Genomic DNA, 23,965 nt, shown 5'->3' with positions numbered 1-23,965 from the left:
AGGCAGAAGAGCAAATAGTTCCCACACTCTTCAGTAACAGCACACTACTTGAGTCCAACCAAATAATTTTGGTCCCAGAACCAAAACACTTTGCAATCACTTCTCTCTCTCTCTCTCTCTCTCTCTCTCTCTCTCTCTGGAGCATTCATAATAAAAAGGTTAATAAATTAAATAATTGATGATTTTCTGTCCTTTCACCTTGCCTAGTAACAAGGCTGTTCAAGTCTGGTCTATAGTTCAGGGATTCCTATCCATGATTTCTATCCATGTACTATCAAGGAGCTTGCTTAGATTTTTTTCAGACCAGCCAGGTCAGCTATGTGCTACAAGAACTTTCAGAATCATCTTCAGGATGAACATTTAGATAAGCATTATGTAAAAAAAAAAAATGAGGGGGAAGAGGAGGATAGGTATCCTGTGGGCCATCATCTAATTTCAAAAATGTAAAAAATGTAACTTCAGCATTGAAAAATACACTTTTGGTATGTAGGGCAGAGGTAGATCACATGTCAACCTTCAGATGCTCCCAGTTCTAGTCAACCTGGGAGTGAAAGAAAATGGAAGTTGCAGTCCAACATTTGCAAGGGTAAGCGGCGTCCACTTGTTCTGGAGATTTCTCTTTCCGGGAGTATGCTTGGGCCCTGCTAGGAAGTAGAAAACTACCCAAACTATGACAAAATGAGATGTAATGAGAGCCAATATCATATAGTGCAGTGTTCTGGGAGTTGAAGTCCACACAGCTTAAAGTTGCCAAGGTTGAGGAACACTGATATTGTGGTTAAAGTGCCGGGAAGTGGGGAGACCCAGACTGTAATCCAACTTCAGGCACAGATGTTCTCCTGTGACTTTGAGCTGGTTACTCTTCCTCAACCCAACCTTGCATACAAGTTGTGACTGAGAGGAAAAATAGGAGGAGGGAGCACTATGTATGCAGCTGTGAGCTGCTGAATAAAAGCTCCAATGTAAACCTAATAAATCAATCAAAACAAGTAAACTCAGAGAGCTAGAATAATGATTCAGCCTAAATGATGATTGAAAATCTTTCTAGGAATAAGCCTAGGAGATTTTCTTCTGAGAATTCACATGTTGGATCTGGCTGCAAATCTATGGTTTCCTTAAGGAATTGTGCACCCATCAAAACTTAAATATTTACTTGTTTTCAGGTGAACTGCATTCATAAGCATTGTGCCTTAACCAAATAAAGAATGCTGCGGCAGACTCAAATATCAGACAGCCAATTGTTTTGCCACTTGTTCTTCTTTCAATTTCTATAGTTTGTTTTCCTCCTCATTTAGGAGAAATTGGATTTCTCCTAAATGAGAGTCAGATAAAATAGATATGATGTTGGAAATGATTCAGCAGGGCAGGCTCTTTTCTTTCTGAAAACCAGGAATTGTGCTTAGGGGTAAACCTTGCCTTCTGCTGCACAAGCTATTAGAATAAAGAAAGTTACCATCAGGGTGTACCTTGCCTTATAAAAGAATTCTCCAGTTTTATTTGAAATAACATCCCCAAAGAGTTTTTCATTTTGTTTTCCAGCAAAACTGCTTTCAAACTCATTTTTTTGCTGCTTGGTGTTCCAGCATCTTCAAGTGGAATAAACATTTTATTCCACAATTGAAAAAATTATGGTATGGTACTAATTGGGCTACCATATCTGATCTGTAGGAATCCAGATGATCACTTGATGGCAGCAAAAGGTTTTCTCTTTGCTGCAATCTAAGGGTTGTCTAGATTTTGGGAATACCTAAGAATTGCCAAATTTCACCTTGATAGATGCTGTGCTACTGCAATATCAATCCTGGGGCAAGCTCAGTCAGGAATATTTCCTGCATAAGGTTCTACAGAAATGAATGAATGTTGTGCAACTTCACAAATTATTCAATCTTGTTTAATACCCATCACAGTCAAAACTGTCAAAAAGACTTACACAGCACTTGCAGGGAAGAAATGGCGAACTGAAGATGGCTCCGCTGAGAGCGGAGCCAACAACTGTGGCAGAATGAAGAACTGGTGAACAGACCAGCTCTTTGAGATTCCTCTCTGGACAAGGAGGGGACTTTGGATCACCCACAAGTGCTCCAGATAGTTCCTCCTTGTGGGGAGACCACAAAGCAGTGGTCTCTGGAGGGTTTAGAGCTCTGGGAGATGAGGGAATGCCAAGTTTGCCCAAACCCCGGTCGGTGCCTTTATGGACAGTGGGTTTGCATACTTCCCTTTCTAATCACTTTTGGAAATTGCTTGCTCATTGCATTTTAGCTATTAGGAACCTTTGGAATGACAAGTTTTACAGCACTGGGTGACTTTCTTTCAGTCCTTAACAAAAGAAGTTTTAAATATAAGTTTAAGGACTTAAATTTTTTCTTCTGGAATAAACAGCAAAAGGGTGATTAAAAATTTGATTTTAGAAAGATACAAATGGACTAAGGGTCCAGATGGATTTGAAATTAGATTTTGAAATTAATTATAAGAATCCTTTCCATGGGAAAATGCTAGGATAGGACTTTGAAGGTTGGACACTAGAGGGAACCAGAAGGAACTAAAGATTACAAGTAAAGGAGAAGAACACTTAAATTTGATTTAGTAATACAGAATGGAGCAAAATACTTTACTATTGGATGTACTGAAGGATATTTGTGAACAATGAACTCAGAAATTAATTTTAAGAGTGTCTGCCATTAAGGACATACTGTCTTTTAAAGACATTATGGTAGAGGAACAAGTTTTACTGGACAAGACTGGAACTGATCTGAAAGTGGATTTAAAAATGACAGGATACAAGAATGATATGGAAAGAGACGCTACACTGGACCTACAAATGAAACTGGCTGATGTCTTAATCATTAAAAGGAATATACAAATAACAAACAGAAAGAATGACTTGGATAACTTTTCTATATTGGATTTACAAAAGAAACTTGTTAAAGTTTTGAAGAATTTTGTGAGAAGGGCCAAAGAAAAAATGAAAAGAAATCAAGCTTTAGGACATTATTTGAAGGGATTAAAGATCAAGATTGTTAAAAGTAAAAGGAAGGAATTTAAAGTTCATCTATTTGATCAAGATTAAAATAGATACGTTGTTATCTCTGGTATGCCTTAATGGACTTTTGCTGATCAAGACTGAACGATGAAGTTTTAAGGATTTGTTTATAGAGATGAGATATGGGAAGAATGATCATTTGTTGTATTTTAAGAGAAGGTGATAAGTTACTAAAATTGTTTATACTTTGTGATGAAGGGGGAAGTAATTTCTTTAAATATTTCTTTTCTTTACTATATTCTTATTTTTTCTTTCTTTTTATTTTTCTTTCTATTTTTTCACTTTCTGTTTTTTCTTTTTTTCTTTTATTTTTCTTAGTTTGTATTAGTTTGTATCTTTTTAATTGTAATGTTTAATCAAATTACTATAAAAAACACACAGAAAATATTTGCAAGAAGGAGAGATGGACAAATCCAGACTACAGATTTAATGTTACAGGGTATAGGATACAAAATGAATTATTCTATCTTTCAAAGTAGGCCTTTACTTTTAATTTTTAATCTCCCCCTCTTTTGGGGGAGATGGGCGGTGGCTAAATTTGAATAATAAATTAATTAATTAATTTTCATGGAATAACAGATGTCTATGGTCTGGCTCACATAATATTTCTTTAGTAATTAGTTAGCATACTGTGTAATTTGTAAACCATGTTTAATGGCTCAGTGTAAAATCTAAACTCAGTTAATTGTGGTTTATGCAATCCCTCCCCCATTCCTTCAATGCCCCCCACAAAAGCCTGTTTCTTTTTCCTGGGGAGCTATGGGGACCCCAATAGGCTGCTGATCGGGCATTTTGAAAAAAATATTCTGGATTAGGACAATGGTTGAACTCAGGCAAAGGGTTCATCCTTAGCATCTCATCCAATGACAATTCCCATGATTCTTTGTGAGGAAATTATGAGCTATACAAAATAAAGCTTTAAAGGGTGCATATGACGTGGATCTCTCATTATTCTATTCATGGTAGAGAAGGGTTCTGAAAAGAGTAGAAAACCCTATACATAATTACCTCAAACTACAATTGCAGTACTTACTAGGAAGTAAGTTCTACTGAATCCAGTAGAATTTATCTCTGTGTAAACAAGGGTAAAGCTACACTGTAAGTCTCATTGGAGCTTATTTCCAAGCATATGTGCCTAAAGCTTTGCTCTAAGGCAGCCTTTCTCAACCTTTTGACCCTGGAGGAACCCTTGAAATATTTTTCAGGCCTCAGAGAACCCCTGCGGGGTCAAATATAGGCCAGAAGTTACCAAATTATTGTATTCGTTTCCTGGGTAGGCCTGTATATATGCATTAACAGTGTTCTTAAACTGAAAATAATGAAACCTACTCTTTAATGTGAAGTTGCCTGAATTCGAAATAATTTTTTAAATAAATCAGGATCTCCCAGGGAACCCCTAGTGACCTCTTGCAGAACCCTGGGGTTCCATGGATCCCTGGCTGAAAAACCCTGCTCTAAGCGTTTGGAGTACAGGAGAAAGGCTTGGGAAGAAGATGAATGAGTATAAACAAGCAGGGAACATTATCAAAATTTCTTAGAAATGTCAATAAATTCACGATTTTGTGTTTGTGGCAAAGATGACCTAAGGTACACATAAGGTTTAAAATACTTCTTGTTTGAATGCTGTTATATAATCTAAATGTAAAACATACACTTGCCAGGATGCTAATTTAAAGCAGAAATGCTTCTTTGTAGTTCTCTAATACAAATGAATAAAAATCAATACAGTGAGTAAGAGGCTTATAAAGTGGTTTAAATTTAATTTGCAAAAATTGTTCTTAAGGCTGAAATATAAAACTGCAGATTTTCATGATGCACTTGTTACTGGATTGTATAATTTTCCAATGGTTAATTAGGGATCCTAGATCTAGTAAAGTGCTACATGTAGTTTGTACACAGGCATAGAAAACACAGCAATGGCCAAAGGATTAGGAGGAAAAAAAACACGGTTTATATTCCAGGATTAAAAAAAGGGGCAGTGCTAAAAAGTGTCCAAATTACCAAAACATCCCACATCTCACATGCTACCAAGATTTTACAATCTAGATTTCAACAATAATGGAATGAGAATTGCCAGACCTACTGGATTCAGAAGACATTTTCCAGTGGAAAATGGAAAAGGCAAAGGTGTTCCAGGATAACATCTCTTTATGCTTTGCTAATTATACAAAAGCTTTTGACTATGGTAACTACAACAAAATTTTATAGGGAGGCCCTTAAAAACACGAGTGTACCCAGGCTACCTCATCTGCCAATTAGAAACTGTATTATGATCAGGAAGTAACTGTTAGAAAGAAACATGAAGTAACTAAATATTTAAAAAATAGGAAAGGAATGCACCAAAGTTACATTCTGTCACCTCCTGCTGAAGGTGAAAGAAAACAGTGGTCATCTGCTGAATAGTAAAAAAAAAAATCCCTAAGATGGTATGAACAAGCAATGCTAACCAAATATAACAGATGGAGAAGAAGCTGAAGTTATAATAGACATTATCTTCTTTGACAAAAATTCACATGGAAAGCAGCTGTAGTTATGAAGTAAAGAGTTATCTGCTACTAAGAAGAAAGTCTGTGGCAGATCTAGGCAAAGTATTAATGAAGAGGCATCACCTGTCAACTAAAGTAGGTATTGTTGAGACTGCCATTTTCCCATGTGTGGCATGTGGCTATGAAAGGTGGATCATCAGAAAGGCTGAACAAAAGAAAATTGATGCCTCTGAATTGCTGGAGAAAATTATTGAAAATACCTTGGACTACAGGAATAGCAATTCAACCAACACTAGATAAAGTAAAACCATAATGCTCACTAGAAGCACTAAGTTTGAATATTTTGGAAATACCATGTGAAAGCAAAAGTCATCGGAGAAGATTCTAATGCTTAGAAAAATCTAAGGCAATTGGAAAAGAGGCCAACAGAAGACAAGGTGGCTGGATACCATCACTGAAGACAGAAACATGAACCTTCAAGAGCTCAAGAAGCATTGCTGATAGCAAACTGATGTCCACTGAGTCACAAAGTGTCAGAAAGGACTGAAGAACAACTGGATCTGGCCACAAAATTCATATGACCACTAGATGGCAGCATAGACACACAAAAAATTGAACCCTTTGCTGTCATCTAGTGGTCATCTGGATTTTTGCAGACTGGATCTGAGAGCCAGAATCCAACCTTTTTGCCCTGATGGCACATTTGGAATTTTGAGATGATGTAGTATGTGACAGCAAAAATGAATAGCTAGTCACTGAACACTTGTTTATCAGAATATAAGCTGGTCAAATTACTTCCAATCTGTAATAGAATTCTCTCAATCTGGGAACTAGAATGGTGGTTTGTGAGGCCAGAACATCTGTACAATCTTTCCTTATCAGACACATGGGTAGCAATACCTCCTCCTTGCCAAGAGGCAGTTAGAAAGTACTTCCTAATACATGGTGCTAAAATACACATATCCAGTTTTCAGGATTCAGTATCCTAATCCCTTTTCCTTTCAATAAATTCAAATAACAAGACTTGTAAGCATCTAGCTTTCTTGATTGTGAGTGGCTGTTAAGGTCTGACAAAAATCTTGTGATACCTCCACATACACACACAGGCAATATTGTCTATCACAGCAGCAAATACCCACAGTCATTGCATTGCTGCACTACAGATGAGTTGAATCTTCAATAAGCAATTGGGGAACTGTGCTCCTAGTATCTTTCACCCTTAGTTACTCTAGTTTGTTCTCTGGGGATTGGACAGGCAGTCCTCACTTAACAGCCATTTGTTTAGTGACAGGTCAAACTTACAATGGTGTTGAAAAAAAGACTTAATCACCAGTTCTCACACTTATGACTGTCATAGCACCTCCGTGGTCACGTGATCATGATTTGCTTGGCAACTAGTTTTTTATTTATTTATTTATTTATTTCTCACATTTCTGTACCGCCCATCTCACAAGTGACTCTGGGCAGTTTACAGTTCTATTTATGACCATCTCAGTGTCCCATGGCCACGTGATTGCCTTTTCTGACTTTCTAGGCGGGCTTCTGGCAAGCAAAATCAATGGGGAACCATATGATTCACTTAACGATCAAGTGGTTTGCTTAACACCCACAGGGACTTGCTTAACAACCGCCACAAAAAAAGTTGTAAAATTGGGTTGGATTTGTTTAATGACTGTTTTGCTTAGCAACCAAAATTCCTGTCCCAGTTGTGGTCATTAAGTGAGGACTACCTGTAGTCCTAACATTTCTTCAGTGCAAACAGATTGGAGAAGATTGCAGGGTTAATACTACATCACCTCCTAGCAGAAACTCTTGAACTAAATTGATTGTGGATACTGCTGGTATAGGTTGATTGGCTATAAACTTAAAGTCTGAACCAACCTTCTGTCATATTTGATTGCTGCATCATGTGAAGAATCCCTCCAAATGTATCACTGAAAATATTATTTAAATATTTGACAACCATTGCACAGAAGTGGGCAAAAGATCTTCTACTGCACAAGAGGAAGGACTAGATCTAACAGACTTACATAACAGGAAGCATACTTTCGTTGTACATAAGACAAACATCTTGATATGAAGATGTTTAGCTTCTTTAGCTAAACTGAATAATTATTTTAAAATTGTTTTAAACTTGCTTTTAAATGTTTTTAGCCATGAAACACAAATCTAATTTGAGGTTTGTTCTTAAGGCTATAAAAAGCAGGAGAGAAATGCTTACAGACCAGCAAATAAGTAGCTACTAGGACAAAGGATTCACCTTCCCTGAGATCTTTAAGCAATGGGCAGACAGCCATCCATTTCTGTTAGTTGCTCCTCCTCCTTTGGATTTCATGCTATGAGCAAAGTATTGTACCCGAAGGTCTACAAAACTCCTTCCAATTCTATGGCTGAATTCACATAACCCCAAACCCGGTTTTGTTGTTGTTTATTCGTTTAGTCGCTTCCGACTCTTCATGACTTCATGGACCAGCCCATGCCAGAGCTTCCTGTCGGTCGTCAACACCCCCAGCTCCCCCAGGGATGAGTCCGTCACCTCGAGAATATCATCCATCCACCTTGCCCTTGGTCGACCCCTCTTCCTTTTGCCCTCCACTCTCCCTAGCATCAGCATCTTCTCCAGGGTGTCCTGTCTTCTCATGATGTGGCCAAAGTATTTCAGTTTGGCCTTTAATATCGTTCCCTCAAGTGAGCAGTCTGGCTTAATTTCCTGGAGGATGGACTGGTTTGATCTTCTTGCAGTCCAAGGCACTCTCAGAATTTTCCTCCAACACCACAGTTCAAAAGCATCTCTCTTCCTTCGCTCAGCCTTCCTTATGGTCCAGCTCTCGCAGCCATATGTTACTACGGGGAACACCATTGCTTTAACTATGCGGGCCTTTGTTGTCAGTGTGATGTCTCTGCTCTTAACTATTTTATTGAGATTTGTCATTGCTCTTCTCCCAAGGATTAAGCGTCTTCTGATTTCCTGACTGCAGTCAGCATCTGCAGTAATCTTCGCACCTAGAAATACAAAGTCTTTCGCTGCTTCTACATTTTCTCCCTCTATTTGCCAGTTATCAGTCAAGCTGGTTGCCATAATCTTGGTTTTTTTGAGGTTTAGCTGCAAGCCAGCTTTTGCACTTTCTTCTTTCACCTTCATCATAAGGCTCCTCAGTTCCTCTTCAGTTTCAGCCATCAAAGCGGTATCATCTGCATATCTGATATTGTTAATGTTTCTTCCAGAGATTTTAACTCCACCCTTGGATTCCTCAAGCCCAGCTTGTCGCATGATGTGTTCTGCGTACAAGTTGAATAGGTAGGGTGAGAGCATACAGCCCTGACGTACTCCTTTCCCAATCTTAAACCAGTCCGTTGTTCCGTGGTCTGTTCTTACTGTTGCTACTTGGTCGTTATACAGATTCCTCAGGAGGCATACAAGATGACTTGTTATCCCCATACCACTAAGAACTTGCCACAATTTGTTATGGTCCACACAGTCAACGGCTTTAGAATAGTCAATAAAACAGAAATAGATGTTTTTCTGAAACTCCCTGGCTTTTTCCATTATCCAGCGGATATTGGCAATTTGGTCCCTAGTTCCTCTGCCTTTTCTAAACCCAGCTTGTACATCTGGCAATTCTCGCTCCATGAGTTGCTGAAGTCTACCTTGCAGGTTCTTGAGCATTACCTTACTGGCATGTGAAATGAGTGCCACTGATTTCGGTGTTGTCCATCTGGGGAAGTCCATGTATAAAGCTGTCTCTTAGGTTGCTGGAAGAGAGTGTTTGTTATGCACATTGAGTTGTCTTGGCAAAATTCTATCAGCCTATGTCCTGCTTCGTTTTGTTCACCCAGGCCATGCTTACCTGTAATTCCAGGTGTCATTTGACTGCCCACCTTAGCATTCCAGTCTCCTGTGATGAAAATAGCATCTCTTTTAGGCGTGTTGTCCGGTAGGTGCTGCAGATCCTCATAGAACTGCTCTACTTCAGCTTCTTCAGCATCTGTGGTTGGGGCGTATATTTGGATCAGTGTGATGTTAGATGGCTTGCCCTGAATTTGAATTGAGATCATTCTATCATTTTTTGGATTGTATCCAAGCACTGCTTTAGCCACTTTACTATTAATTATGAAGGCTACTCCATTTCTTCTGTGGTCCTCTTGTCCACAGTAGTAGATCTGGTGGTCATCTGATGTGAAGTGGCCCATTCCAGTCCATTTCAGTTCACTGACGCCCAAAATGTCTATCTTTAATCTTGACATCTCACCAATAACCACATCCAATTTGCCCTGGCTCATAGATCTTACATTCCAGGTTCCAATGGCATGTTGATCCTTAGAACATCGGATTCGCCGTTCACCACCAGCACCATCAGCTGCTAGCTGTCCTTTCGGCTTTGAGCTAGCTGCGTCATCACGTCTGGGGCTAGTTGAACTCATCCTCTGTTCCTCCCCAGTAGCATTTTGACTATCTTCCGACCTGGGGGTCTCATCTTCCAATGGTATACCGACATATCTCTGGTTGTAGTGATCCATTTAGTTTTCACGGCAAGAATACTGGGGTGGGTTGCCATTACCTTCCCCAGGGATCGCATTTAGTCTGACCTCTCTGTCATGACCTTCCCGTCTTGGGTGGCCCTTCACGGTTTAGCTCATGGCATCATTGAGGTGCTCAAGCTCCAGCACCACGACAAGGTAACAATCCTTTGCTGAAGCCAAACCTGGTTACTAAAACATAATTGCTTGATTCACATATGCAATGCTTAGGCAAATGACCTATATTGTGTTGTATTTACTACTGTAAATTTTTAATATAAATAAATAAATGAATGAATAAGGTGATGTCCTGCTCATGTAGAATGCTAAGGGAATGGGCTTGGTACCTGCAATGTGCTGAATTACAAACTAAGCAACCCCACTCCAGCTTTTGTACTGTACTATGTGAGTCCAATCTGAGAATTGTAGGTCATCTCAGAATATGTTTCCAGAGCTTTGTGCTACAGAAGTCAGTGGGGCCATATTTTTGTCTATTGTGGTGTTTAATATGTACAAGTTTGCTTTCTGTAAGAATTCTATCCTGCAGCTTTATTAAGAAAGAAATATTATGTAATTATGCAAGGCTGTCTTTTCCAGCTTGGTGCCTTCCGGATGTGTTGAGCTTCAGTACCCAAAATTCTCAACAAACATGATTAAAAGTTGGGAAAGGTTGATGAAGGGGGGTTCTTCACATTACACTCATGTATCTAAAATACACCTAAAAGTGACTGATCTTAATTTTGTAAATTTTAGAAGTTTGAAATTGATTATGTGCCATCAAGTTATTTTCAACTCCTAGATAGATCTTCTCCATGACTATCCCTAACCTGTTCTTTCAGGTCTCCCAATGGCTAGAAGCTTGAAAAGCTGTCTATATTTTATAGTATAACATTTAGTAAACCCCACTACCTTACATTGATATGGTACAAGGAATAATCTGAGATTATTGAAGAAGGAAGTGTAAAAGATTGCAGTGCCTCTCAAATAATAATAATAATAACAACAACAACAACAATAATAATAATATACAAACAATGGCATGACAAAATAGCAACAATGGTGCATTGGAATATCTGCAAGAAATACCATTTGTCTGCAAGCAAGAACTGGTGGGACCACAAAGCAGACAAAGTAATAGAAAATGAAAAAGCTAAAGTGCTCTGGGATTTTAGAGTTCAAATAGACAAGCACCTGCCACATAACACCCCAGATTTAACAATTGTTGATAAGAAAGATGAAAAAGTTTGGATAGTGGACATTGCAATACCTGGAGACGGCAGAATAGAAGAGAAAGAACTACAGAAAATCACAAAATACCTGCAAATAGAATGACTGTGGCAAAAGAAAACAAAGATAGTACCAGTAGTAATAGGCACCTTTGGGTGCAATCCCAAAAATCTGGAGCACCACTTGAACACCACCGGCATTGACAATATCACCATCAGTCAATTGCAAAAGGCAGCTTTACTTGGAACAGCTTACATCCTACGATGATACCTTTAACACCATCAAACAACAACATCTGCCTATCCCAGGTCCTTGGGAAGGACTCAATAGGTGGATAAAAATGCCAAAACCAGTCTAAACATCTGGCTGACTGTGTGACCATCAATAATTTAATATAGTCATAAATAATAATTTAAATACCAATACTGCTCAAGAATAGTAAAATCACTGTTTACCTTTTAATCACCAATAAGGGAGCTCAGGTAGTGAGAGCCTCATCTCTCTTACACACCTGCATTAGGGGAAGGAGGCCCCTCAAAGACAGGTGATGGCAGCAAAAACTATAAAGCCACTAAGCCAAAGCAGGAGGCCAGACCAGTGTACAAAGATCCAGAAGCTAGCTATTTATTAATTTTAAAACTCACTCAGGCTCTTTAGAATATGTTCTATTTCTCTTCAGGGCCATCTTTTGTTTTTGTTTTTATTTTTAGTTTAGTTTTTTTTAAATTTTATTTTACTGTTATAAAGTTTTGCTCTTAAACTAACCCTGGATGTTTTCAGTTTGTTTTCTGCTGGGAAGTGAATTGATTGCAGCGAGGCACATATGTGTTAAATAAAAAGCAAACAAATCAATATATTTGTTGCATAGTATGAAGCCTGTGGCTGTATGACTTTGGAGCATCAAATCCTTGGCAGCTGCTAAACAACTAAACAGCAAGTTTCTCATCAAATCTTCTTTAATGAGATTTACTGAAATGGAAAAGGGGCTGGGTTCTTGGTGACTGGATACAGTCACTTTAGTACCTAATTTTTCTCTAGGTTCATTAGGGTAGACATTTCTTGATTTTTTGCCAACCACCTGTTGATGTGCTAGAGAGACAGCTACTCATTTTCCTGGTGAGGGAAGAAAGTGCAGATATTCTGCAAATGGTCACCCTCCTCTCCAGGCTCTGAGAAAGCAATTACATAAAGTTTTGTAAAGCTTTTCAGAAATTTGTTCACCTGAAAAATGGATATATAATGGTTTTAAATAAATAACTGAATAAACCAGCCTCTGAAGCACTAGGTTTTCTTGCCCTTCCCCTGGCTGGCTGGGGAATTCTGGAGCTGAAGTCCACACATCTTCAAGTTGTCAAGGTTGAGAAACGTTGCTTTAGAATTTCTTCTTTATCCTAAGACATCTCTCCCAGATCATAAAGCAAGCAAGCAGTGCCTGGTTTGCCTTTCTCTGTTCCCATTTATGGCAGTTTATGGCAAGAGCTAATTCACTATCTCTTTGCTTATCCCTATCATAGAATAAGCTATTCAGAAAACAAAGCTATTAGTTTTGTGTCCTCACAGTATTCTGAAAAAGACAGTTGTTCACTGGACTCTTTTCTCCTTGGCCCTACGCCCCTTCGCAAAATGGTCCATTGCTTTTAGCTTCTCTCCTATGAATGAATGGGCAATCGCTACAAGTCTGAAAGGGAAAATGTCCCTTTGGAACATGGTGAGAACAGCTATCACGATGGATCCTTCAGTTGCACTCTTACAATTCTTCCTCCTGCTCCTTTAACAAACATTCTGGGGAGGCTGTATCAGGTCAGGGGTGGGGACTGAAATTATTATTGCTAAGTTTATGCTGCCTTGAACACCCTGCCATAAAGTTGAGAGGAATGATAAGAAATTGAGCCTTTTGCCCAAACATTACAAACAGAGCATGGTTAGTTGATAGTACTTCCATGTGTGTGCCTCCCCTGAACATGTAATCAGTGCCTTTGTGTATAGTGAAGACGTCTTCTTCACTGTGTTCATGTGAAGGGAAGTAAAAGTCTCAGGCAATTTAGCCTGATTTGTCCTGTGCAGAAAGGTTATTTGATACAAACATCAGAAGAAAACAGCATACTAGTTTCTAAACTAGTCATCCTTATGCATCGTACGTCTTTTAAACTTTCAGCATCCTTACAATATTCATACATTCACAGCAACCATGTCAGAACATCACTATTTTTCCCCCATGAACTATATTGTATAGATGGAGAACTGATACTGAAAAACATTACGTATCACCATTGGCAAGTCAACAGTGACACAGAGGTGGGGTATGGATGCAAATTTCTTACATCTCTAATGAAGAAGATGATGATGAAAGATCTCCAATCTTCCAATTTTCTACAAAGCTAACCAATAAAAAAGATTTCCCCCCCCAAAATAACAGATTCGCAGGGGAAGAAAAGAGTTTCCATAGCAATTCCACTATGCACTTACTGCAAAACAGTTGTTTACCTCTAATGGTTTTTAGTAGTTTTATTAACGTGTATTTTTAATTCTATTATCACATTTGAGTCATTCTTTGTTATTTTATGACAAGCATGGGACATAATGATGATACCTCATGAGTAATGTCTCTGAATGTGTTTTGCAATCAAAGACAGGAGGTACATAAAGTAACACTGGTGACACAAATTTAACCACAACAACTAACACAACCAAACCATATGTTCAAGCATGTGCTGTTTGCATCTTTGGTTCTATTTGGAGTATACTTACAACATAATTAACTGTGCAACTTTGACTTAGAGTGAACAGTTCCCTAGAGGCCAGTGCCTGCTGTCAGATATTTGAAAAGCTATTATACACAATGGCCTTTTGACATGTCCAGCCTCATAAACATTGAATTATAAAGGTTTCAGAAGAGGTTGGAAAGAATAAAAAGAGGAAAAATGGTGAAACATCAGGTCTTATAGGCAACACAGACATAGTTAGAATAGCCAGGAACAAAGTTAAAGGAAGCAAGCTTTTTTTTTAAACTCAGTCTCTTCTTTAAACATGTATCTCTATGAAAACCTCTCTCTTTTCTACTTAAAAAATGGAAACAAAAACAACACACCTAGGGTCCTTCAACAAGCATTTTCCCTATCAGCCAAGGAAGATATCTAAGATACATGTGGTGGTTTCCATTTATTTTTAACTTCATTTATTGTGATCAACGGCAAAGGGATTGTAGGAGTTTTATCCCAAAAATCTGCAAGGCACAAGACTGCCTACTCTAAGAACACTCAAAGGGAGAATGGATAATGGTATACTGGAAGAATCATAGAATTTCAGTTTGCTTTTATACAAGGTTTGATGGTTTACAATAATTTTCAGAATACAGTAACAACAAATTGCATTGCATTGCGTTGTTTTTCTTGTAGTACTAAGTGGTCTTGACTCACTCCATTTACTGCCTAGAACTTATTATGGGACTTTGGATCTTTGTGCTTAACTCTCAACCACAAATATACCGAATGAACTTTCAGTGAGAGAATGTTTATTGAAGCTTTACAAACTTTGCCATAGCAACCATTGAGGCCAGAGGTGAAGGAATGTAGGAAAAAACTGTTAGTGGAAAGGATTATTTCTTGAGTTATGGGTTCAAGTAATTTTCAATAATTCAAGCAAAGGTCATAATAAATGACCCAGTTTGCACTGGAGCCCTATAACTTAGCACTCAATCACTAAATCTTTGGATTGACATACTGTTCTCCCAAAGTAGTACGTTGTCTGAGATGTCCATATGATGCTCAATTACATAGAGTTTCCTAAGTGTTTTTTGTTTTACTATTTTACAAAATAAGGTGTGGAGAAAAACTCAGGAGAAGAGAGGTTTTTCAATCCTTTTTTCTACACCAAATAAATGGTACCTCCATGTCTCCTCTTGGCTGAAAAACAGCTTTGAAAAATATCTCCCTTCTTTTCATCTAGAGGCAGTAGATTGCTTAGATCAGCTTTGTCCAGCTTGATCCTTTTCTGAGTTATTGAGATGACAACCCCCAGAGATCTAAGACAGTATGGTCAACAGCTATGCTGTTCTGAAACTCTGGCCATGATAGCCTAACATGCCTGGTGTTGGGGAAGGGACTAAAGCTACTGAATCATTTAAACATGCTGGCTGGGGAATTCTGGAAGTTCACACATCTTAAAGTCACTGAGATTGAGAAACACTGATTTAAACCAAAGGTGTCCTATGTTCTTTTAAATCCCATGGAATGGGGGTCCAGTTTAGACTCCAATCCAGTCACATGTTAGAGCATGTGGCCATCTTGCTAAATGAGGACACTGAAGCCTGGCAGGAGGTAGCCAGGCAACTAATTTGCAGGTGTGGGTTTCAATTTTTATGAAAGAGTGACTTTCACACAGAATGAAAGGTCAACAATTTGTTCAAGCCTTGATTTAAAGAGTCTGTTTTCAGTGACAGTTTTCCTATGCTGCACTCTACCTCCCTTATTATTTACTGAAATAACAATTGTTTTTAACATCTGCCTGGACTTTTTGTTTGAGACTGGGAAAAAATGCTTCTGTAAAATAAACACAATAATGGCCTTGGAATGTAAAATCTAGTTTCTTGTTATGTAAATGAGCCTTTCAGCTCCCCTGCTTTCCCTTCCTTTGTGGGACTGCAAGCAGGTTTCTTTACTTCTGTTTTAATAAATCATGATTTAGGTCTGTGGCTGATCTTAAAAAAAAATGATACAAATTCATAGTTGGCTTCTGTGGGTAAACCCGATCTAAGATTCATCACAGGTTTTCCAGTCTGAGATATGACAACAACTGGTGGTCAATCAAAAACAGATGTGAAGACTTCCAAACTCCTTTTGAGTATGCTGGAGCAGGAGTGGGGGGAAGCACACAAGCTAGAGGTTGGTTGAGGTTCATTCCTGTATCAATAATTCAAAGTTTATTAGAAGTGGGGGAGAGAGAAAGAGACATCATTTGCCCAATAAACTATGAACTTATCCCATTTTATAGCTGGAGCAACTCTGGGTCACATTTTCTTTACTGGGATAGAAGGAAATAATTTGAAGAACACAAATACTGTAGTTGAAGTCTGATGAGAAATATAAGCAACCACAGCTAAACCCTTTCTATTATTGTTTCTGCTCAATGTTCTCCAGAGGAATTTTTTCAGATAAAGAAGGATCTTCTTGGTAGAAACTCTAATATGCAAAAACTGGAACCTTCAAAGGTTCTCTGTGAAGAATGTGCTCCTGTTGTAGATTTTGCATATAAAATTGCTCAGCATCTGATATGCTGTAATCTTCACAGAATCTAATATGTACTACATGAAGATAAAGTCCAGTGTAGTTACGTTCCTTTAATTTTTTTAAATTATTGGGTTTTTTTTAAATAGTGTAAGTACTGTACTGCAGAACATCTCAGTCCCAGATATGATTCTCTGGGACTGTCCTTTCTACTCCAGCAAGTTTTCAAACTAGCTACAAAATTTAAAAATCAAAAGCTGAATACAAAAAGTTAAAAAAAACGTATAATTAATATTCTAATACTAATATTAAAATAACAATTCAAAGCCTGGCAGAAAAGAAGCACCATTATAGATTTTTTAAACGCAGAAAGTGGAGGCCAAACACAATGCCCAACCTGGGAGCACCATAGGAGAATGCTCTTGCCCATTATAAAAATGGTCCTCTGACAGTGGGGACATCTTCAGAAAGGTCTCTCCTGATGATCCTAACATTCAGGGAGGTTTATAGTGGCAGAGGCAGACCTTAAATTGCTTAGGCTCTTAATACTTTAAATTGTGCCCAATCTAGAATCACAGAATATAAAAGCTAGAAGGGAGCTTGAAGGCCCTCTATTTCAACTCCCTATCCAGAGTGCAGGTAGTCCTCACTTAACAATCATTCATTTAGTGATGGTTCAGACTTAAGATGGTACTGGAAAAACCAATTTATGACCGGTCCTCACACTTACGACCATCACAATGTCCCCGTGGTCACATGATCATGATTTGGGCGCTTGGCAATTAGTTCACATTTATGACCGCTGCAGCATCCCATGGTCACATGATCACCATTTTTGACCTTTCTGGCCGGCTTGTGGCAAGCAAAATCAGTGGGGAACTGTGTGACTCACTTAATAACCATGTGGTCTACTTAACAGCCATGTGTGATTTGCTTAACGACCACCACAAAAACGTTTGTCAACATCGGGTCAGATTCACTTAATAACTGCTTTATTTAGCAACCAAAATTCTGGTCCCAATTGTGGTTGTTAAATGAGGACTACCTATAGGAATCTACTGCACATCATTGGCAACTGGTCTAGTTCTTTCAGTGTCCACATTATATGATCCTTATGTAAATTGTTTTTAACAGTTCAGCTGCCACATTTTGCAACTTCTGAATATTTTTCAAGGACAGCCTCATGCAGAATGTGCTGCAATGGTCAAGATGGAATGTAGCCAGGGAATGGGTAACAATTCCTAAATCTGACAGACTCAGAAAGGATTGGTGCTGGTGCACCAAAGGAAATCATGCAAAAGTGCTCCTCACAACCTCTATCACCTGTGACCTGATTGACAAGAGTTCTTCTGGATGGCATATCTGTTTTCTCAGGGGGAATGCAGCCCTATCCAAACCTGAGCTGAAGCTCAGTCCTCAAGTCTAGTTTCCTTTTACGCTTAGCACTTCCATCTTCTCTAAATTTAATTTCTGCTTGCTCTTCCTCATCCAACCCACTAATGGTCTTAGGCACTGTTTGAGGACAGCCATTGCTTTCCTGAAATTGGATGTGAAGGTGCAGTAGAGCTGGGTGTCATCATCAGAGTAATTATATCCCAGTCCAAAAATTTCATGTAGATGTTGAACAGTATGGGAACAAAATGGAATCCTGTGGGGCACCACAGGTCAGCCGTTACAGTGTCAAATAGTATCATGTCCTCCACACATCAGAAAGGGCTAGAACTACTACAAAACTGTGCCCTACAATCCAATTCTGCCAGGTAGTCCATAAGGACAGCATATTCAAAAGCTGCCAGGAGGCCAAGAGCTGGCAGGAATGCTTTCTCCCAATTCAGCTTCCAGCAGGGTCATCCACTGAGGCAATCAAAGCAGTTTTACTACTGTGCCCCAGCCAAAACTTAACTAATACGTGTCCAGATAATTAGTATCATTTGGTGTATCTGAAAGCTGCCACATTTTCCATTACCCCAGACACTGAACAACTTAGCCTGTAATTGTAGATATCTCCCAGATCAATTAAAAGGTTTCTTCAGGAGAGGTCTCAGTCTACCTCCTTTAGTTACGTGGAAATGCATCTGATCTGCAAGAAAGCTTTGACTGCCACCCTGTACCACTATTGCATGTCTCGTACCCATACTTTGGGTTCTGTCACGAAGATGAGTGGTCGTGATGTTAATTACAATGACGTAAGAAGTCCTCACACTCAAATGCAAAGAATGATGCTACACTCACACACTAGGTGGCAAAATATTTTTATCAAGTTATACAATTGTGCAAAACTTTTAATTAGATATATGGTTTCACTGTTTTATAGTTTTCCTTTTTCCTGACAACGAATTTTTAGATTAAACTCTTTTATTTTATTGTAAAGGCTGATCAAAGACAATAATAACAAATATATATTTTTTAATGTAAAGAATCCACCTCATGTCCCATGTTTCAAATGTTGGGAAGCATAATATCGGGTGTTGGAAGGTCTCATAACAAGGATCATTCAGGGTAGTATATGTAGCTGGTGTTCTAGTTATACAAAACTTTTTAGGGTCTTATATGATATAACTAGTCCCTGGATATGTTCTTTGAGCCAATTTTCTTACTGTTATTTCTTTAGCAGTGTAGCAAACGATCTAGGTGCAGATTCTGTGTGGCACTGCATATATTTACTGTATATGAAGGCAATGTTACTGTGAGATCGATACAGCTCACAATAACACAACTACAGGTAAACATTGTACTTGGCCCAGCTCTTGATTAAATCATCTGTATTCTTGCTTAGGTCAGGATACATGAAATCTGATTCTGGATCCAATGCCACTTTCTGAAGCAACAGAAATATTTGATTCTGCATAGAAAGTTTAGGAATTTCCTGATCAAATGTATTGTCATTTTCTAGCGCATGCTTTATTGAATCTAGAGTGCCAATTTAAATGCCTCTTACCTCACATCCAGATCACGTGCACCCAGCCAACAGTGGAACTTTTCATTCCTCCTGAAATTTGTCCTGCTGTTTGCTGGAACATGAAGAACAAAAAATGGTTTTTGTCCCCAGTCCTGCATAAATACTTAAGCCTGATGCCACCTCCATTTCAACTACAGCTTCTTCAGCTTTTGACAATGTCAAAGTTCATGACATTTCAACTGAGGCTAGAGAAAGAAAGAGTTTAACCTCCTCTTTCCAAACACTTTCCTCTCAATAAAAATAACTTCCTTATGACTGTTGTTACATTCTAAAACTTGCTTTACTACACAGTTAAAACACTTACTTTGCATTCAAATGTCAGGTTTGGTCCCTTGTTTCCAAGAAGAACTGTAGAAATTAAGGCTGTGCTAATGGCTGCCTTATAAATTCTGGGAAGGTATCTTCCCCTGAAAAAGTGGTTTCCGTTCTACTTTATTCTCAGGGTGCTGCAGAGTTACTTTAAATTTTACATGCTGTTTTTGAGCTGATGATATTGTTGGAGATGCTAGAGGGTGCTAAGATTGATGTTGCTGTTTTCTATTAGGCATTGCTCTACTTGGGCCCTATGGGACCCACAGTTCTCAGTCTGAGAAAGCCTTGTGAGAGGGGTTCCTTCACAATGTCTGCTTTTGTCACCACACACCCCTTGGCACCTTACAGGTGAAGAAGTTCCAACAAGATCCTGTGAGAACTTCACTAGATTTTTCTATACCTTTGTAAAGAAATCTCCAAAGCAAATTTTCTTGCGTCAAACTAAATGAGAATGGTAGTAAAAAAAAGCAGAAGAAATTTTTGGAATGGCAATGGGATTTTTTTTCCTGATTTTCCTAGGAAACAGTGTCTTTAAAAAGGCTGTAATTCATGAGAAAATGTACATTTTGGTCACACAAGTCTGAGTATGCACACAGGCATATTATATGTCTTCCTTCTCTTTTATACTTTCAACACGTACACATTATTAACATATCTCTCCATTTTCAATAATAAACTAATAAATCAAAACAATACACCGGCAAAATAGAATAAAATGAAAAGAGAAAGAGAAAGCACAACACACCACAGCTAAACAAGATCAAAGGGTATGGGAAGGCAACTGCATTTGCCTCATGCCAAAATGACCTCAAGATTAAATGCAATTGCCACTCATAAACAAACTATGGAATTCGCTACCACCAGATGTGGTGCTGGCTACCAGCTTAGTTGGCTTGAAAAAAGGATTGGACCAATTCATGGAAGTCCTGGGGATCAATGGCTATTAGCCTTGCTGGCAGTGGGACTGCCTCTGAAGGCCATCTGCTGGGAGACTAGTGGGCTTCCTTGGCCTATTGGTTGGCCACTGTGAGAACAGACTGCTGGACTAGATGGGCTAGAGGTCCAACCAGGCAAGGCATTGCTTAGGTTCTTATGTTTTTACCTCCTTTGACAGAAGCCACCATACCTCCAAAGAGGGGTATCTAAGGGAGACAATACTGTACATTTTTGAGTGTAGTGCTCACAGAGAATGCCTACCGATCAGGGAATGAATGAGCCAATGAGTGCTTCACTACAATAATTTCAAACTGGCCAATACCCGTGTGCCTTTTCCCACCAGCTCAAGCCCCACTGGGTCCATTCAGAAACAAACTATCCCCTTTTATTCTTTAGAAAAAGAAAAGAAATCACTGGTGTTCTTGCTCTTTCTTGCTCTTATATATTCTGTGTTTCAGTGCATGTATTTGTAAGCATTTATCCACTGATTGCCAAAAACACAGGCAGTTTGAGGAGAAGCTGTTGACTGAAAGGTTGAAGCACAAGACGGTAATGCGTTGCCATTTCTGAAGTGGCATAGGCTGGGCCGAAATGCCACATTTCTTTTCAAGGATAAAATGGCCCTGACACAGGATATGTTTCAATCACAAACCATCAGTAATCATGTTGTGTGATCAGCAGGGCAGGTATTTTTGCTCCAGTGCCAGGACAATATTGAGCTACAAAATCACCTTATACTTGCAAATCTTTGTTAAGCACTGACTGCTAGAAATCTCATGGAAATAAACTACTGTAAAATGTATAAATCTACCTCAATATATTTGGCATTTAAGCAAAGGTGCTAAATACACACACACACACTCACACACACAGACACAAGATTTTCAGAAATCGTTCTCCATCAGCATACACAGAAAAGAATGCCAAGAAAAGATATGAGTTGCTATTGTAAATGAAAAATAGACTGTATAGTCTTATAGCTAATGTATAGCATACTGTGGAGATATGCAGCCTTCTTGCTAAATGTAAAGGGTTCAGGTAAACTTAAGAATTCAATCAAGACATGAATTTATTAAGGGAATTCTATATATCTTGCTTTGAGATCCAGGTTGGAAGGGAAGTGCAATAAACAAACACAACAAAATTTCTATCTCATCTGCACCCAATATATTTCTACTGTTGTTTATCTAGAATGCTGTGGTTTCCACTTCGTATTTATTTTTAAACAATACATAAAATATTTGAGGTATACATTTGTGACAACCCAGGAATCCCAGTCATGTCATGGATCTGTACGCCTGTGTATATACTGGAGTGGGGGTTGGGAGGACTGAAATTAACCCGTACAAATTCTCTTTTCTAGCTCTGTACTTTATGGATAAAGGGAAAAGTCTTAAAACTTCTAGGATGACATGTTAAGGGCACAGAGAATTTTAGGGGAAGCAGCTGAGCAATGAAGGCACTGTCTGGAACCTACAAGTCCTATAATTACTAAGATAGATTAGGCAGCTTTAGCAGCTGTTGGACTGAGTTCTGTTAACTCTGTTCAGAGCCTGTTTAGTTTTTATAGGCGTAATCAGAGCAACTTAAAAAAGTAAGATAATAACAACATAGATGCAAAAACAAAGTATGACCTAGCTAAAATGGTATACCCCCAAACCCATATAAAATTATCTTAAGTAAAATAAGATAATCAGGCTCACATCACTCAAAACAATTGTTTGCATTCCATCACAGCTAGTATACAAAGTCGGGCTAAGCTACCCAAGGTCTCCACCTTCTGATCAGCTAGTAGGAGGTTGAGTTAGTCATCCTCGGTCCTGCCTACTGTAGGTATCATGTAAGAGATGGGGAAATATAGAAAGCTCCAACGTCAGTGCAGCAATCCACGAGCCACAGTTTTGATCTCCTCCTCATCACAGGGCCAAGCAGGGACAATATCCCACCTAAGCTGCTAAAATCAAACACAGACTAGTGGGCACCAGTTATGGCAGTCTTATTTAGGGCCATAAACTGTACATTGGAAATATCCACAAGCTGGAATACCTCTATTATTATCCCCATATTTAAAAAAGGAGGCAGGTCAGACCCATCAAGCTAGCATTGATTAATTTATTAAGTATTATCAGTAAGCTTTATGCTAGATATATATTTTGGAAACTACTGGACTGGATGAAACAGGAAAGCATTCTTGCTGAGGAACTGGCTGGGTTTAGAATGGGGAGATCAACCTAGGACCAGTGCTTGGTCTTACAACATCTTATTGAAAAATATCTATCAGTCTCCAGAGAAGCCCTGAACATGGCATTTATTTACCTTAAAATAACCTTTGTCACAGTTTCTGGAGAGCAATTGTGAAATAAATTGGAGGCTTCATCTATTGATAGGTACCTGCTGGCACTCATCAAAACGTTGCATGATAATTAACCGATTCAGATAAGGCTGGACCATTCCAGCTGGCTTTCTGCCGTGGTGCCTACCTATAAGGTGTCAAACAAGGATCTATTTTAGCTCTTTTGCTGTTTAATTTCTATATTAATCATAAGGTGGAAGTACTCACAACACCAGAACATCACACCCCGAGTCTGGCCGGCAGATCTACGCCATTACTTTTATATGCAGATGCTGCAGCCACTATCTCAATTTCACCTATTGGACTGAGGAAAGCATTAAGAGCAATTAATGACCTAGTTACCAATTATCAAGGCCCCCACATGACAGTATTTTCAGATACTTTTCAGATATAGATATAGATGGCAAATTAATGGAACACCACGAGCAGGTCCAGACCTTCAAATACCTTGAAATTGTTTTCCAAGCGCCAGAGTCCTGAAGGGCCCAATTTCAGTCTTAAAAGGGAAGGTGAAAGGGAGTATAGCCATCATCTTAAGGTTCTTCCATACAAAAGGAGATATTACATACCAGGTGTGTACTAACATACTAGCACTCACAGACTTATCTTACAGCTGCCAAAGATGTGCCTAAAAGGACATAAACCTACTAGAAGCTGTTCAATTAGGTTTCTTAAGGGATTTATTTCTGGTGCCACAATATGTCCCACACTCAGTCCTTTGGGCCAAGCCTGTATTGGCATCAATTAATACTCGAATGTGGATAGCATGTGTTAGCTATTGGCTTAAATTAATTTTCAATCCAAGCAATTTGGCTGTTTTGCCCCTTCTTCTTCCTCATCCTTGCCAAGTGATAACTAAACATGTTCCTCTCCTACAGCCTGCAATTCATTAAAAACGGTCACAACTGCTTC

At 38.7% G+C, this 23,965-nt stretch overlaps 1 protein-coding gene across 1 annotated transcript in view; it reads right to left on the bottom strand.

Annotated features, from left to right (window-relative positions):
* The window catches only part of PRLR (prolactin receptor), a 108,842-nt gene that overhangs the window by 36,946 nt on the left and 47,931 nt on the right, over nt 1–23,965 (bottom strand). The gene's annotated exons all lie outside the window — the stretch shown is intronic.

Source organism: Candoia aspera, chromosome 2 (genome assembly GCF_035149785.1).
Source record: "Candoia aspera isolate rCanAsp1 chromosome 2, rCanAsp1.hap2, whole genome shotgun sequence".
NCBI classification, from domain to species: domain Eukaryota; kingdom Metazoa; phylum Chordata; class Lepidosauria; order Squamata; family Boidae; genus Candoia; species Candoia aspera.
The sequence above is the reverse complement of the archived record's forward strand: the minus strand, read 5'-3'. Positions and strand labels throughout refer to the sequence as shown.